The sequence below is a fragment of the Ambystoma mexicanum genome, chromosome 14 (genome assembly GCF_040938575.1).
Source record: "Ambystoma mexicanum isolate Mex_15411 chromosome 14, UKY_AmexF1_1, whole genome shotgun sequence".
NCBI lineage: Eukaryota > Metazoa > Chordata > Amphibia > Caudata > Ambystomatidae > Ambystoma > Ambystoma mexicanum.
In genome coordinates, this window is record NC_090940.1 from 107,522,118 (window position 1) to 107,540,564 (window position 18,447).

Consider the following 18,447-nt stretch of genomic DNA (forward strand, 5'->3'; position numbering starts at 1 on the left):
AAAATCTCAACTGGTTCTTGTTGTCAATTTTTATTTTATTCTTTTTCTAGTTATGCTCGTTTCAAGCAGTTGAGCAATTTTAAGAAGAGATTTAGTATCTTATTCTATAGTTATTCTTAACGATATTTTGTATCTAATACTTTAGTTTTACTTTTCAAGTGAACAACGTAATTATTTTAATATTGCGTAATGATTTACCAGTTGTGATTGATTTATTGTATACAAACGAAATTGTAAAAGTTCGTAATGAACTAAACACAATAAATAAATAAATAAATAAAATATCGAGAAAAAACCGAGTTTTACTTTCGTTGTTTGGGGGGTTCCCCACCAAGCCCCCATTTTTTTCTATACTTTTCCCCCACCCCCAAAACAGTTAAACTACTATTCCCATTCCCCACTACATTTGTTATTTTTATTTTCGTTGTTTAGGGTTCTTTCAAAATTCATTCTTTGTTTTTTTTTCTCGATAGGATCACTGCATACCATTATAAATCACTCTGCCTGTACACATGGGCACATCAACAATGAAGGAAAATGACAGCTAAAAAAACAACCCATTTTAGGGGCACTACAGTGCAGGCTAGAGCAGTGTGAGACAAATGTACAACCCGTCTCGCCCCAACACCCCGCCACTCCTCATCCCATGGGAGTTACTTGCGTCTGTTAGCAAAATTACTTTTAGCGTGTGGCATGGCTTGGAGACAGAACCGTGCAGATCAGACCTGCTGGCTTCCTGTTTCACCCTGTGCTGGATAGTTTCCTATGCAACAGCCAGCAGATTAGTGGGGGTTAGGGCTGGAGTGCTTGAGAATTAACCCTCGACCTATAGGGCTGGATCTCTACAGAGAGGGTCGATGGTTACTTGAGCCAGAGACTGCTAGCGTGGAAACTGGTCTCCCAAACCATGCTCCCTAAAATAGTGACGCCTGGCCTGAGCGATGACTGTGAGCCAACCGAGAGAGAGACGGTCCGTGACTGGGCCTGTTTGAATCTCTGGAGGAATTGAGGAACCATAGTTACGCAGGGACAAAGACAAAATAAATGGCTGAAGTAAGAGATGAGCAAATAATCCCCTGTTTGTTTACTTCCCTGACCAGACAGCTACCAATTCCCCTAAACGATATAGCTAGGTCCCACTTACTTCGTTCTTAAATTCTGCTCCACATTTGACGGTGAACCTCATTCTTGAACTATTCTTTAACCCAGTCCGCCCATACTTCTAAAAAAAAAATATATATGCTTTTGCTCGACTAAACCTGCCATTAAAAACATGTCAGTGTAGAATTCTTCCGATGCTCTGGGTTTGCACCTAGACAGCTAGTTTCATCCATAGTGATTAAGGATGCTTCAGGCCAAGGTGAGAAGTGGCCTGGAATCCGGAATCCTCTTGTGTGTGACCTTTGAGAAATACATTTCCCATGTAGGTTCCCAAGGTGTGAGCTTGAGGTGTTTTGACTGCCTATTACACAAGTGGTGGCGGTGTGCAGTAATGTCAACTGCAAAAAGTCGAAAACAAAAATGTCGAAAAAAATTATTTCGAAAACAATTATTGAATGTTTTTTTTTATTTTTATGTTTTTTTGTGTTTAGCTATAAAAAATAAACAGGGGGTTAGGGGGGAACCCCCCCGCACCCCCATTAAAACAAAAAAAAAACGAATGTGGTAAACAAAAAAAAACGAATGTGGTGTGAATCAGGACTATAGACTGTTCTATGAGGGTTCAGCAACACCTTTTAGTTATTTTGCATTTAGGTTGATTGTCTTTGTTGCTACATTTTTTTCCTTTAATGGGGCGGAGATACCTCGCTTCTCCCCTCCCTTTCCCAGCGCTATCAGCCCCCACCCCAACCCCCCCACCCTGACACATACAAACTCATATATATCCTGTTTGGTCGTACCGACAAAAAGAGTCAAACTAAATGCAATCAAACTAAATGCTGTTGCTGAAACCACAGATTACCCCATAGACCAGGGAGTTCCTCACGTATTTATGCTGACCCCCATTTGAGTAAAAATAATGCTGGCAGTGCCCCCAAAAAATGCTAGAACTGTATTTATTGTCTATTAAAAGAAGTCACCCTCCTCCCTTTTAAAAGAGACTTGCACCACACCCATCTTCCTCCTGAGCATCCTCTCCCCCCCACCGCCCGCAGCCGCCAGGGTAACAAGCCCTGCAGTTTGAAGACCACTGCCCTAGACTAAACCCAACAGGCTGAAAGGGTTGTCACGAGAGAGGCAGTGATCAGAAATAAGATCAAGACAAGAGTTCCAAAGATCTAAACTTTTATGAGATGTATCTCAGAATTTGGGTTCGGGGGTGGGGGTGAATGCACCCCACATATAGCTCACACTCTCTCGTGTCATGTGCCATTCTTCTCTTGACCAGTCTCAGGCTTAGGGGCTTCTTGCACCCTAATGCTTTCTACCGGTCACAGTTTTAAGATAGCCTCCAAGGTGCCTTCAAACCCAGTGGATCAGGAAGACCTCTCCTGGAGCCTTAGGAGGAACAAAGGAGAATGTGCTTGGCATACTCTTCCATCTGACTCCGTCGGTTAGTGCTCCTTGCCAGGGTGTGTGTTCCCAACGTGAGTGGTTTCCCAGCACCCGCTCTGAGTATGGAGCAGTGGCGAGATCACTTGCTTGAGCCAAATATAATGTACCCACTTCCTGTGGCCGATTAGCGTGGCATTTCGCCCTCTGTGTAATCGTACTGAGATGTAGACACACCATTTGAACTTCCCCTGGACTGATAAATCATATTGCCCCCAGCTAGTCCATGGGCTTCCAAAAGGAGCGGGTGCTACGCTACCCACCCTTGAACCAACCCCGACCCTCCTCCCCATCAGTGGGTGATAAGACGGGTAACTTCTTCACACCAGGAAAAGGAAGGTTAATTCAAACATGCATAAAGGTATGAGAATGTGGTACACCATTAAATACTGTTATATGGGTCCCTGTGCACCTTATAGGCATATGTGAAGGCGCTTCAGAGCAACCCGCAAATAGAAAATCTGTATATAATAGGGACTTGTGTCTATGTTATATAAGAATTCCACAAAGGTAGCAGGCGCCCCTCTCTCGGAAGAACAAGGCATGATAACCTGTTCAGTGGTTTTTAACCACATTGAGAGTTCGCAGCCATCTGCTTTTTGCTCACTGTACCTTTCACAGATGGGAAATATCCATATGCATATCAGTCTTTGTCCCGCCCACATGGGCAGTCCAGCACCGAAATGCTATGGCAATTCCTCTCTGAACAAGAGTACCAACAGCAACCCCATACACGTGTTTCAGCCTTGTTGGGCATCATCAGTGAGGTGAAGCTGAGTCTCTCTAAGCACAGTGAGCAGGGTGTCCACGTCTGGTTGCCCCACGTAACCTAGGGTGACCAACTCCAAGTTCCTTCAAAGAATTCAACAAAGGTAGCAGGCGCCCCTCTCTCGGAAGAACAAGGCACGATAAACTGTTCAGTGGTTGTTAACCACATTGAGAGTTCGCAGCCATCTGCTTTTTGTTCACTGTACCTTTCACAGATGGGAAATACTCATTTTCATATCAGTCTTTGTCCCGCCCACATGGGCCGTCCAGCACCGAAATGCTATGGCAATTCCTCTCTGAACAAGAGTACCAACAGCAACCCCATACACGTGTTTCAGCCTTGTTGGGCATCATCAGTGAGGTGAAGCTGAGTCTCTCTAAGCACAGTGAGCAGGGTGTCCACGTCTGGTTGCCCCTAGGGTGACCAACTCCAAGTTCCTTCAAAGAATTCAACAAAGGTAGCAGGCGCCCCTCTCTCGGAAGAACAATGCACGATAAACTGTTCAGTGGTTGTTAACCACATTGAGAGTTCGCAGCCATCTGCTTTTTGTTCACTGTACCTTTCACAGATGGGAAATACCCATTTGCATATCAGTCTTTGTCCCGCCCACATGGGCAGTCCAGCACCGAAATGCTATGGCAATTCCTCTCTGAACAAGAGTACCAACGGCAACCCCATACACATGTTTCAGCCTTGTTGGGCATCATCAGTGAGGTGAAGCTGAGTCTCTCTAAGCACAGTGAGCAGGGAGTCCACTTCTGGTTGCCCCAGGTAACCTTGAATTATATTAAATCGGTATAGGTTCTTCTAAACTAGCGTGAAGCATGACCAAGCAATGACTTAAGGCAATAGTCAAATGATATAATAGGTTATTTATAATGTAATAGCCAGAGGTTTTTAAGCGCGGACCCAGGGTTCAAACCTGTGTTGCTCTGTCGTTTTGTTTCCTAGGCGAGCATGTTGCCCCTGAGCTATCCTCCCGAAACTAATAACTTCCAAACCCGTTCATGAGACGATCTGAGGTTACCCGAATTGAAATAAGAATTATGTACAAACTTCCCCAGAAATGTTATGTTAAAGGTACTTATATAGTGCACCGTCACCAACGGAATTGGTCCCCAGGCGTTCTGGCGGATCTGTAAATGAGAAGGTGGGATGGGTTAGTAAGGTGAAGGAGTAGAATAGTGAGAGGAGTGGTGTACTGTTGGCAGCTTCAACTCGGTAGACACCGGGTGTTGAGCTTTGGTGCAAGTATAAATAAATACATGTCTAATAGCTGGAGTGGCAGAACATGAATTAAAAGATGTTTCAAAGATTCAATAGATGTCAAAGGAAGGTTTTTTTGCTTTTTTTTAAATGGGTGGACAGGGGTATTTTTTGGTAATCCTAGTCCGACCCTGATGTGTCAGTGGCTGGTGGCACAGCGTGGTCTGTGAGTGTCTGATAGTAGCTGCCATCTGCTAACAGGCCGCCTCTGCTTCATGTTCTCTTCGACCGGCTCTCTCGCCGCGGTGCTGTCGCCCCGGGGCTTCCATGAACCATGTGAAGCCGCAGCCACACCCAGGCAGTAATTTATCACACAGTTTAAAAAGTGTGTGTGTGAGAGAGAGGGGGGGAGAAAGTGCGCAAGAAGAAATCTGAAGCAATCCCTGCAGAGCGTCGTCCTTGCTGGAGGCAAGTGCTCGGCTCTCCTCCACGTACAGAGCCAACCGCCCAAAAAGGCCGTGGCAGTGCCAGCCCAGCGAGGGTTCAGGAACCCCCTCCACCCGCAGTGCAGAGAGGGGCGCGCGGAGGGGAGCCCGGCACAGGAGGGCTCTGGGGGTCTGCACCCGTGAGGCGGCGGTGGCGGCGGGGGGCCCAGCACCGACACCTGCGCGCGCTGCGCTCGTGCGACGCCGGCTGACAGGAGCGCCTGAGGTAGGACGCGCCGCTTTCCCCTCGCTGGAGCCCGCCTCCCCCGCTCCTTCCCCGGCGGCTCCCTCTCTGCGGCCCCCTGCCCGGAGCTGCAAACCAAACCTGCACCACCGTGCCAGCCACGCCACCCCACCCCACCCCGGGAGAAACGCAGGTGGCAACTGCGCGGCCGAGGGAGGGGGGCGGCTTCTGGAATCGCGCCTTCCTTTAAACGGCCACTTGGTGCTGCGTAGGCTGCTTCTTCTGGCATGTTCTAAGTGCGACTGCGACCCGCTTCGGTAGAGAAGACGGGGCCAGGAAGCATGACGGGGGGGGGGAGCCTGGGTGCGCACGGTCCCTGTAACACACCTCCACTAATCCTGAGGAGTCTCTGGGTTTAGTCAACGTGCTAGGGATTAGCTGCCGGTACTGAGCGCATTGAAGCCGTGGGGCATTCATAGCGCTGTTACACCCCCCACCCACGCACCCACTAAATGGAATGAAATGTGGAGACAAAAGGCGCTGTTTACAAAAGCGACCAGGAAAAGTTTCCTTTGAGGTAGGCAGGAAACCTGTTAAGCCACCACGGTTCACTGCCTCACAATGTCCGGGGGCAGGAGGGAGAAGCGGTGGCGCAGCTTCACTAAAAGTAAAGCAGCCCTTTCGGAAAGAGTGGGCGCTATACTAGTGCCCTCTTAATAATCTATTCAAACCTCAACCAAGCGCTGGCATCATTCCATTACAAGTGCCGTAAAGCTGTGCATAAAAGCTGGGCACTGTCTTATTAAAAGTGTTTTGTGTAATAACAGGTTTAAAAGCTGGGCACTGTCTTATTAAAAGTGCACAGCTTCATATTGAAAGTGCTGAAAAAGTTCGCGGACGTGCTGGGCATTGACCTACTAAAAGTTTTCTGGAGTATGACTAGCAGCTTCATATTAAAAGTGTAAAACTTGGCGGAAGTGGTGGCTACCTTGCTTTATAACTCCAGGCTGCTGCTACTGGCATCTTAAAATTGCAGTATAATGTAACGCCAGCGCTCTAGTAAACGCGTGAAGACGTTCCCTGACCGAAAGCAAGGGAGTAGTGTGATTGCTTCACAGACCACTCAATAATCGATTGGAAATTGGAGCTGTTATAGGCAAAGAACATATTATAAATTGAGATGTGAGTTACAGCCCTTTTCCATGTACCTAATTCTTGTCCATTTATGCACGAGTCGGCACATGTTTCGCTCTGCATTGGAACTTCTTCAAGACCCAATGTATTTCAGTGTGTCACCAAAATATGCCTTTGCCTGTGTCTATGTCTTATCCTTTCAATTAAGTGTCTAAGAGTTGCATAGAATTGCTGGTGATGTCCTGTTAAGTGTCACGGAATTCTATGGACTTGCAGGTGATGTTTTAAGTGTTTGTGAAGTTTCATGGATGTGCTGGGCCTGTCCTGTGAAAAAGGTAGTCGGTCTTTGCAGTCGTGCTGCTCCGACTCTAGTAAAAGCGTAGCAACCTCTACAAGTGCTTGCACCACCATATTAAGTGCTAATCAAAATCTTAGAATGGATACTATATTGCAAGTGTTGTAAATGTTAAAGCAGCACAGGTACTGACCTATGAACCATGTTATGAAACCTTGTATAAGTTTTTTGGCACTTTGGTATTAAAAAAAGTAGTTTATTTTAAAACTTTGCAGATTTGTTGATGCTGCCCTTGTAAGTGATTAGTAGTCTAACAGGAAAGTGTCCAGTGTTTTATTAAAAGTATCGTGAATCTGGGCTAATACCGCCTTTTAAACATCTCATGGAACTGTGTTGAAGATCTGGTGGCTTCTAGCCTGGCCTTAAAGTCCGGGTACACCCCTGCAACCCTAATAGATGTGGCAATCACATTCCTATTAAATGTTTTACAGTCATACAAAGCAATGCAGTTTTTTAAAAATATTGTTTATTTATGTTTATAAAGCGCATGGCACTGGCCCGGAGGCATAATAGCGCTAACATGAGGTATAACATATAATCATAACATATAAAAACAAGGACTATGCCTAGGAAAGGGCGGACAGCCCACAGGCCAAGCCTTGCTTGAGGCGCTGTAGTTAGACTAGAGTTCACAGTGCATTGAGGATGTGCTGGCGCCGTTTCTGAATGTGAGGGTGGTACTCTGCCCTGTCCTGTGTCGATAGGCGGGCACTTTCCAACTGTTGGGATGCCAGCCCAAAGCTGGAGAGTTGCTGCTGTCTAATTCTACTGCAGCTCTGTGCAGGAGTGCAAACCCTTGGCTTGAAAAGGATTTAAGCCCGGCCAGGAAATGTTATTAGTGTCTCTTTGAAAGTGTTGTATTGCTGCATTGCTGCCTCCATTTTTCCATTTAAGCCACCCCCTCTACAAATTCTCTGACTGATAGTGCCTGGCCGGATTGTAGTGCTGGCGTTTTAGAGATTGGTGCAGTTAGTAAATTAGTAGCATATCACAATTTGAACGGCCCTCTAATGCTGCAGCATGTGCAGTGCACCAACTTGCTTCTAAGCCATGTCTAGACCTAGTTATACCCTGTGAAACAATTTACTTAGAACAAAACACGTTCCAGGAGTTGCTTTTACTCTTGTCCAGCAGTTTTAGAGTAATTTTTTAACTAATGCAAACGCTGTACTACTTGTCCTGGAATAGAAAATGCTCATTAAAGGTTAACTAAATACATTGCTACAAGTTTGGCGGTAAGTGGAGAAAGTGGCGATTACAGATCTGCTGCCTGTTTTTTCTGTTTGCCAAGTTAGAGGAACATTAAGAGGAAATACCTCCAACCCATTCATAGAGGTATTTCCTCCCCAAAAAATGGAGGAGTTACCTTTGCTGGGAATAATTCTGGCGGTAATTTCTCCAAACGTCAACGAAGTCTATGGGACTCGGAAATGTAAATTACAGGTCAATCCATTTGGTGGTATTAGCAGTGCTAATACCGTCAGGGAGGCCCTAAAAAGATTCACCCTAGAAAGCCAGGGCAGGAAAAGGCCTCTGGGCTCAGTCTGCCATGACACTTTAATACTCTTTATCCCAGCACTTAACTGAGCTTTCTCAATCCTAAATCACTTGAAATTGTGTTTCTTTGCTATTTTCTACCCTTGGATACTCTGCAGTGTCGCACCTTTTATTCAGATAATCTGGGAACCACCCTTAGGGTGAAGCCCACAGATCCCCTTCCTGCCGCGCGACCCAGCGACATAATGATCTTCTCTGAAGGCCTTTGTGGAAGTCCCTGAACCTTCTGGAAGCAGTGATGACCGTGCTTCAAGGACAACAGGATGTGTAATTGTTGTAAGCTGTGTAAACAGTTGGGTTTCATTTGCATTCCTCCCTGGTACTTGCTGTCTGAATGCCTTCCTCTATACCCACGTGCTGATTTGAAACCCACACATAACATTTGCCTGCAATGTGACTCATTGAAAAATGTTTTTGTAAAGTGCTGGCAGGAGGTCAGAGCTCCATAGGCCCTAGTCTAACTCCCTGCAGTTAATTATTCACATTACACAGTAGTCACATAAGGGTTATTGGGGGGAGGGGAGTAGTCATGCATTGAAATTGCTACCCCTGTGTTGCTGCTTATATTGGCCATTGTGCAACCCTTGCTACCAGGGCCGTTTTAAGGGACGAGCAAAGCTGGCAAACGCCCAGGGCACTGCAGCGACTTGAAGTGAATTAGTCGCTTAAATAGAGGATAGCTGAGAACACACTGACCCCCACAGCCTGCCACACCTTTAATGTCGCAGAGGGGAGGCCTGGGGTGTTGCAGAGACAGGGAGAGAGATGAGTTAATGACTTCACAGAAAGGAGAGATAAATATGGAAGTAAAAATAAGGACGCCCTGTGGGGGCCATTATCCCTGAAGTGTACATTGCACACAAGGGACCACCTACTTTAACACAACCGTACCCAAGCATCCCGTCCTCCGTTTTGTTTTGGATATGTGTACTAGGAAATGCTAAATAAATGTTTCAAGCCTAGTAGTACCAGACTAACACATTTGTTTTGCGTTTAGCACTGCAGAGAAGTGAAATTGCACCAACAAGTTATGCTTGCAGGCAGCATTTACAATGAATTCCCATGGAATCCGTCTACTTTCAGTAAGTGCTAAAACAGGCGGATTCCACTGGTTTTTACGCCAGCACAAAAATGTAAAGCCGGCATAAAACCATTCCTTTTTTGCATGTGGAACGGGAAAGCATGGTGGAAACAGTACTCCCATTCTATGCCCCCTCTCTGCCAGCAAAAAGATTGTAAATTCCTCAGAGCCTAATAAAAGGTGCTAAAACAGGCCTACCGTTTTATGCATGCCTTTAGCACCTTTTTTAACCCTCGAAGGGGAGCTCTAATGAGAGAGGAAATAGGAGGAGGTCAGCAACAGAAAGAATGGGAGAAAGAAAGGAAGAGATTAGCAGCAAAGTGCGGGGAAAGAAAAGAGCTTAGTAACAGAAAGAGGGGAAGAAAGAAAGTAGAAGATTACCAACCTAGAGGAAGAAGTCAGCAACGGTGAGAGGGATGATGTTAGCAACAGAAAGTGAGGAGTAAAATGAGGTAACCAACAGAAAGAGGGGGAGAAAGAAAGGAGGAGGGTAGCATCAAAATGAGGGAAAGAAAAGAGGTTAGCAACAGAAAAGGGAAAGAAAGGAGGAGGATAGCATCAGAAAGAGGGAGATAAATAAAGGAAGAGGTTAGCAACAAAACAGGAAATATCAGGGTGAGTGAAAGAAAGTAAAAAAAGGGGAGTCAAGAGGAAGGGAGACTGTACGGCTGAATGGAATAACATGTAAAGTGAGAGAAAGTATGACAGTGTGCTAAAGAAAGCGGGCGAGGTAAAAGAAAAACAGACAGGAGTGAATGGCAAAAAGACCAAGGATCTCATTACAAGTTTAACGGCAGCCCTACAGATAAGGGGTGTATTGGTCACTTTTACTCCCTAAAAATACGCAAGTACTCCCCAAAAATAATAGGGAGTACAAATACTCCCAATATAAAATGGGAAACAGAGATTTAGGAGCTTGTGTCCCTGCTTGCACCCATAAAGCCAGCTCCATGGATATGCTTGGACCAGAAGTATGCACAATGCAAGAGAAAAATACTATTATTAGTGCCTGATCTGAAGAGGTAAACATTTTTTTTTTTAATGTGCACGAATAACTAGGTGCAAAGAAATATTTAGTACAAAAACCTTTCTGATTTACATTAAAAAATGTTTACTTGCTTGTGAAATGCTCCCATTGGGAATGTGATTTTACTCCCTAAAAAATCATTTTACTCCCAACTTTAAAAAACAGGGAGTAAAATACTCCCACTTCAAAATCTTATATAGAGCACTGATTGGCAGTGTGGCGGTAATTCCATTACTGCCACTTTTTCTGCAGTAACAGAATTACCACTAGTTTTCCTGCACCGTGAAATGATAGGTTGTGGCAGATTTACCGTCAGCGGTATTACCGCACAGTAAATCCACCTATTTTTAGAGGGACATTGGCAAATTCACACCCAGCTTGTTGCTGGTGGTAAATCCCCCACTTTACCTCCAAAGCTCGGCGGATTTACTGCACAGTAATACTGCCTATGACAAATATGTAAAGAAATCGCCATGTAGTCCTCTGGACTCCAAAAATGGGGACTTACTAAGCGTTACCACCCCTTGTGATACCGTGGTAAATGAAGAGGACCAAGTGGCGAGAATCGTGAACAGTTTTGGCAGTAATTTGGCAGAATTACAACCAAATTACCGCCATACTCGTAATGTGGCCCAAGCGTAGTAAAAATGAAGACGCAAGGTTGAGGAAAAATAACAAAAAAAAATAAAGAGAAAAAGAAAGAAAACTACTACAATGAAACAAAGTGAAGATCAGGAGACATTGACGAAGAAGCAGATAGTAGACAAAGCGGCAGAGGGAGCGTGAAAGAAATATCTACAGCTAGGTGGATCCAGAGGTGAAAGGAGTGATAAGGCAAGAGATGGGGAGATGGGTGAAAAATAAACAAGAAGCATGGGAGAACTTGGGAGTGAAATGGACATTAAATTCGACAATTAAAAGGAACATGACATGATGAAAATGAATTCCTTCTTGATATATTGTTGCATATGTTGTCTACACATTACTTTTAATGATGAGTCAATAAAACCTGAATTGCAATGACTTCATGAAGTTGCACTGGGGGAGGGGGAGTGTAGTGTGAGGTTTTTCCTTTGAGAGCAAGGCGTTGGAAGTGCATTTTAGCGTTTCGCTCTAAATGCAATGTTGTCTAGAAACTACCCTGCTTGTGAGGTTACCAATTTGCCTGCTTACCTTTTTTATTAGTTTTGACTATAAGCCAAAACTATTGCTTTGGAGTACCGCTAGGGAGAGGTGGCATATGAGGAGGCACACAATGCTTGTAGGTGTTGTTTGCTTATTTACCCACACATTGACTAACCATGGCCATGCTAATCCTTATGGACATTCCAGCCCAATTACTGCTCCTCGCTGCCCAAAACACACGCTTCCTGGGATCTCTTTGAACTAGCTTTAGCAACACTTAACATCAAACCATGCACTCAAAAGGCCTGCCAGTGTTTTTTCAAAGCAATCTTCGGAGAGTTAATGGCTTAATTGGAGCTGTAAGTGCACTTCTGGTGTAATAAAGAAAAGTCTTAACCAGGTTTGCCTTCAGCCACCTGATTTATAAGCAGTATGCGTGTTGTTCACCTAACACCTGCAATCATTGGCAAAGCCAACAGTTTCGGCTTGTGTATAGGTATAGGATAGGCATTGACCAGACACTGCTACTGTATGCCCAGGTACTTGCACTATTTTCCAGCTGCTACCATTAAAGGCCAGTTAGTACCATTACTGCAGTGCCTGGCAAGTGCCTTTCACATGTCTACCCAAAAGCTAAAACTGTTGGCATTACAAGTGCTTGTTAAGATTATGTTTCCTGTCAGATTTTGCTTATTTATTGTGGCAGAGTGTTTGCTCCTGTTCTCAGTCACAGTTCCTTGAGGTTTCACCAAAGAGTGTTAAAAAGACATACCATCGTCCAGCATTGCAGCAAATGTCCTATGATAATTGGGAGGGTTCTAGAGCAGACTTCAAAGTTTGCACTCCCCAAGTAGCCATTGACTAGTAGTAATTGACTATTGGCGAGTAAGAAATGTTGTGCTATGTGTAGAATTGAGGTGTCAAGTGACTTTTTGTGTCTGGATAGTAGCTTGCAACTTGCAATATTTACCTCAGATCTAAAGTCATGTAACACCACTTCCTCCTCTGCTTTTCTTGAAATTACATCACTGAGAATGAGCAGTTTTCTCTCAAAGTAATAATTACAGTACTACCCCCACTAGTACTGCTATTACTAATTATAACAATAATGGACATAATATAGGGTAATAATACAGTTCATTTTCAATGGTAGACACAGGTCCTGTGCAAATAACAGTAATAATGGGCCTCCTTACGAGATTGGCAGTGCAGGATAAAATGGTGGTAATGCAGCAGTAATTCCGTTTCAGCCGTGTTACTGCACCGCTGAGATGTCAGTTTGGAGATAGGTTTACGTCCAACAAAAAGATGGAGGTTGAACTTCCTCCCTGCCAAAAATTGGTGTAATTACCGGCGACTGAATTACCACCAGCGGTAACACTGGAATCCCCATGTAGTCCTATGGACTCCAAAAAATTGAGACTTACACCAACTAACACTACTTGTAATGCAGCGGAAAACGCTGCAGGGGCGGTAACACTCATTCGGTTTGGTGGTAGTTGGTTGGAATTACCACCCAACTACCGGCAAACTCGTAATGAGGGCCAAAATTTCCTATTAACATCAGTCATCATTATTATAACTATTAGTACAAAAATTATTGCTCCTAATAATAATGACACTAATATTAATGTCAACAGTACAGCTCAGTGTGTGCTGTGAACACCTGTAAAAGCCTAATATGGGCCTGATTTGCCAATCATGGCCTGATACTGCTAGGACACCTGGTTCCAAAATTAGTGGTGCTGTTATAGCCAATTAGAAGAGAATTAGGAGATGATTGTACTCTTGTATTGGAGACAGTTTTCTTGTTTTTGAAAAATATTTTCTGTGATTAGTACCTGTGTTTTGGGTAAATTATGTGCATATTAATTGTATTATTTACAGTATTTTACTATGTTTTGTAAGGAGTTCTGGAGGGAAGCTAAGGGGAATGAGAACATGGTGCCGTCTCTATTGAGTTTGTGGAATTGTGAAACCCCCAGGAAAAGAGGGTTTGTGGATAATAAGGTGAACGACGGAAGGGACTCTGAGAAATGCTCTTCCAAGGCAGAATAGTCATTAGCCATGCACCATTTCGGGTTTATGGAGTGACTAGAAGCGGGCAATGAGGAGTTTCTTAAAGGCACACGCTGGAAAGGGGGGACTTTCCTAAAGAACCCACTGTAAAGGAGAGATAATATTTATTAAACATTTTTATTAAACATGCATGCACACTGTGGAACATACAAACAGATTTTATAAATCAGTATGTATTGAGCTTTCGTAAATTCATTTAGACTTTGCAGCCAGTAGTTTGTGTAGTGAATTTCAGGTTGCTGGTAAAATGTTCTGCAGGTTTGAAGGTGGAACAATGATTTATTTACCAAGTAGAGAGTCCGCTGTCGAACAGCAAACAATGTTTATGGCTTGATAGTTCTGCAGGACGGAGATGTAATCTCCTTAAGTGCCTTGAAGTTTGCAGAGGGACCCAACCATTCGTTTGAACAGCAATAAAACATGGGGTGAAGTGGTGCTTGAGGCTATAGAGATCGATACCTAGAAGTTTCATTTGTATTCCTAGTTGTGCCGTGCATGTGGAAATGGTAGTCATTTAGATTAGAGTGTTTCAATGGAGCTAGTAAGCCGGGGCGGATGAGATGGCTGTCGTCATTTCAAAGAGAACCTGTTTACTGAGCCTCTTTCATATCGCTTGAAGTATGTACGCGAACCATGTGCAATTTTGTTTTACGTTAAAGGGCTCAGGCCTGTTGTTACTAGTAATGAAGTATGTTTGCATACACATGTTTAACTGTTTGATGATGTCACAACCTACCGTGGACGAACCCCAAGAAGGGGTGTGCTATGAATGTGATCTGAAAATGGTAGTTAAGATAACAAGTGGCCAATGAAAATGGAAGAATTGGAGATAGATGTGATTTCTTTGGAGAGGTTTTGTCCAATCACACGTGGGGGGTGGATTGTGATAAAATATATGGGAGTGTTTTAACAGTTGCAAACGTGTATATAATGTGTCAACGTATGTGGTTCAGTGAGACGTGGGTTAGTTTCGCTCAATAGAGCCATCTAGCTGCTCCCCAGACGGTTGTACAATAAACTTGCTTTACATAAATAACAGAAATAATGTCTTTATGAAGACAGATTGACTACAAAAAGAAACTTTCTTTTTGAAGTCCGAGGGCTCCTCTACCCCATGACATGGAAGACCCCAGGCTGGAGGCCTCCATGTAATGGGGTGGGGGAGCCCTATGACTTAAAAAAGAAATAGTTCATTTTTGAAGTCACTCTGCCTTCATAAAGAAATGAGTTTCGTTATGGTTCGGTCAGAAATAATTTCTTTATGAAGTCAGAGTGATTTCAAAAAGAAACAATCAGCCTCATTACAAGTTTGGTGGTAGCCTTGCCGGTAAAACCGTCAGGCTGCCGCCAAACCTGTGCATTTTTCCGCCACCCGGGAATGTGCAATTACCGGTTCATTACGGGCCGCCGGACTCAGTAATTGCCCATTCGCGGGCACTGGAAAAAATGCTCCCCATTCCCATTTGATCCCATAGGGCTCAATGGGAATGGGGAGCTCGGATGCACCAGCACCATTCAGAATGGTGCTGGTGCATCCGACATGCTCTGCTCCCGTGTGCTGGCACGCCCGCCAGGTCAGACCTGACGGGTGTGAAGGCACCCGTGAGCAGAACTCGTAGTTTGCCAGTCTGGTAACAACGGTACCGGCAAGCTTACCGGTACCGTTGTTACTGGACCAGCAAACTTACACTGAGGCCCAGTTTCATTTTGAAGTAATAGGGCTCCCCTCAACCCGATGACGTGTGCGTGTGTGTATTGTGAAAGGGTGTATACTTAAATGTGGAGGTGGTTGCCTGTGTGAGTGGATGGTGAAAGGGTGCACACAAATGTATGGGTGACTGGGTGTGCGTGTGTGTGTCTACAGTGAAAGGGTCCACACTTAAATGTATGGGTGGCTGCCAGGGTGTGCCTGCATAGTGAAAGGGTGCAAATTTAAATGTATGAATGGCTGCCTGGGTGTGCCTGTATGGTGAAAGAGTGCACACTTAAATGTAAGGATGTCTGGGTGTGCATGCGTGTACATGGTGAATGGTGTTTGTGCTTGTGTTCAGGGACGCAACAAAACCTACATTTCGGGGGGCTGATCCTTCAAATGTTGGGAGAGGCGCTAACTTCATGGGTGGTGGGGGAGGCAAACTTATTTGTGTGGGGGCATCTAACTTCTTTACACATTTTAATGAGACTATTCTAGTGCAGCTTCAATGTTACAAGCAGTTAACTCCTTTAAGTGTGAAAGCACCCACTTATGAACTGTTGTGAGAATGAACAGTCTCCTGTTCCCTTTCTACCCTTCCAATCACTTCCCTGGCATGAAAGTACTAAAACCACATCACAATTTCAATTGCCTAAACAATTTGGCATTTGAATGCAGGTACTAACAGTGAAATGCTTTACGTTAGTAACTGCTGGGCCATTGTTAACAGCGAAAACCAGGTGCCATTTAACATCTGTGTCCTATTCTGTCCGGCAACTGCTCTGAAGATCAGCCAGGTTGAGTCAACATAGCCCAAAGTTTCTGGGGGTGAGTGCTGCAGCCCAGTCAACTGAATATTGTGAAACCCCTACTTGTGTTTAATGCCTTAATTACTTATTGGTAATCGTCATTACTCCTAGCCCAATTCTTCCTTGTCCCTGTACTTGTGTATGAGGCAGTACTTGTGTATGAGGCACTATTATGCCTCATAAACAAGCACTGGGCTGAGGTAGAAGTACATGGAGTTAATGCCTGACTTAGCTACCTGTATATTCATTACTTCCAATCCCAATTTTCCTCATCCCAGTACTTACCTATGAGGCAAGGATTCTCAAACGTAAGCTCTGGGACAAGGAAGAGGGATGTGAAGGTAATTCTGGGCCAAGGAGCTGATTTTGCAGGATGGGGTAGGGCATGGGAGGGAGAGGGGATGTGTAGGCGGTGGGATTGTGCGATAAATCATAATGGTTGTCCATGTCCAGGCTAAGAAGGCATGATAAGTGGTGTTAGTGGCTAGAGAGGCATTTTGGTGCAGCCAGTCTAGTTATTCCTCAGTTTGGTATGACTTTTTTGTAACCGCGCGTTTCTGATAAAGCAGTCCTGCTAAGTGTAATTACCTGGATAAATTGGCATTTGGATGCTGACAGTCTAGCCATTTCTTACTGCAGCATTTTATATTTGTTTGAGCATCTGTGATAAAATTATATGATATAAGTCTATTATAACACGCTTGTACACAAGCGTTTCTTGGCGCGACAAGCAATGGAGTGAAGATAGAGGGTGGACAAGACAAATGATCTTACTAGGCCTTGTGTCATTCAAATCGTGCGAGAATGAGAAATGCAAGGGGAAAGGGAGGGGGGAAGTGCAAGGAAGAAGGGAGGGGAAAACAGGGCTGTAATGCTCTCAGTAAGGGCAGCCATGACAGTGCGGCTCTCGGTAGTGCAAGGAGAACAATGGACTGTAAGGTTACAGTCCCTAAGTGCGTGGTAGGCCAGAGACAGTGCAAGGGTGACTGATCAAGAAAGAGCCTGGACTCGGTGAGACTCTGAGGGTAGCCAAGCAACCAGTCGGTACAGCAGACAGGTAGGTCAGCAGAGGAGGGAGAGAGCGAAAGCAGAGGAGAAGAGGAAAGTTTTGAGCTGCTTCCGGAACATCAGGTGGTCCGCTAAAGTTTGAAAGGGGCAGGGAGGCCATTCCAGAGGGCGGCATCTGCAGAGGAGAAAGATCTACCCCCCCCCCCCACTGTCTGCCTGAAGAAGCGTCTAGCCCTTGGAGAGTTGGAGGTAGCCGGGGGAAGGGCTCGAGAAAAAAGGTATTTTGGAAGAGAGTGTTGGATGTAGTGTGGCCCGACCTCAGAAAGCCTTGTGGACAATGCAAAGGGTCTTGAAGTTGATTCTTGCAACCACCAGGAGCCAGTGGAGAGATTCCAGGGCTGTAGAGATATGATCTCTTCGCTTGTGGCCAAGGATAAGTCTTGCTGTCCTGTGCTGGATTAGTTGCAGAGGGTGGAGAGTAGATGAAGGTAGCTTGAGAAAGAGGCTGTTGCAGTAGTCTAGCCTAGAGAGAAACAGGGCTCTGGAGACAGTGAGCTTCTGGGGGGAAAGTGAGAAAGGGAAGAGTCCCTTTGAGGAGGAGCAGCTTGTAGGTAGTGGGACTTTTTGGCTACGTCCGAGATGCGAGGAGAGAGAGTGGAGTCGAAGATGACACAAAAGGTTTTTTGCCTCGCAGGAAGGTGAAGGAAGAGGGCCCAAGGAGGGCAGCCAGAGTGAGAGAGGGAAAGCAGGGGCAGGGATCCCAATGAGAAGGATCCCATCTTAATGGCACTAAGGTAGATATCGTTGGAGGTGCATCAATCCTGAATCACGGATAGACAGTCAGGAATGAGCATGAGAGGAGCCCGAAAGGAAAGCTGAGTGCCATCCGCATGACACCTAAAGTTAGAGAAGGTAGAGATCAGATGGGACAAAGGGTCCAAGTAGAGGTTGAAAAACCAGAGTGAGAGGATAGAGCCCTGGGGAATTCCACAGGTAGAGAGAAAGGTGGAGGAGAGGAAGGGAGCAAGTTGGACCTGGGAGGGGCAGTCCAAGAGGAAGGAGGTCAGCCACTCCAGGTCCTGATCTGTGATGCCTGGGTTCTCATGTAGTTGATTGATCAGGATGGCGTGGTTAACTTGTCGAAAGTAGAGGAAAGATGAAGGAGGATTAGGACAGAAGGAATGCTGGAATCAAGGTTAGAGAGCAGATCTTCACAGGTGTTCAGGAGAGAGGTTTCCGTGTTTCTAGCAGCTCAGCAGCTCTGATGCCAGACTGATGGTCATGGAGACAACCAACAGATTCAATGTGGAGAGTAAGCTGGGAGATGACCATCTTATTTACAAGAGTTTGCCCAGGAATGGGGTGATGGAGATTGGGCGATA

General features: G+C 45.1%; 1 protein-coding gene across 3 annotated transcripts in view; it reads left to right on the forward strand.

Moving 5' to 3' along the window:
- Positions 1-4,937: 4,937 nt before the first annotated feature.
- Positions 4,938-18,447, forward strand: part of PAPLN (papilin, proteoglycan like sulfated glycoprotein) — a 1,044,076-nt gene continuing 1,030,566 nt past the window's right edge. The window contains exon 1 of one of the 3 annotated variants that reach the window (XM_069638639.1): positions 4,938-5,239. The gene's annotated coding sequence lies outside the window, so the exon portion shown is untranslated. The remainder of the gene's footprint in view (positions 5,240-18,447) is intronic. The other 2 variants (XM_069638640.1, XM_069638642.1) reach the window with 2 other exon arrangements.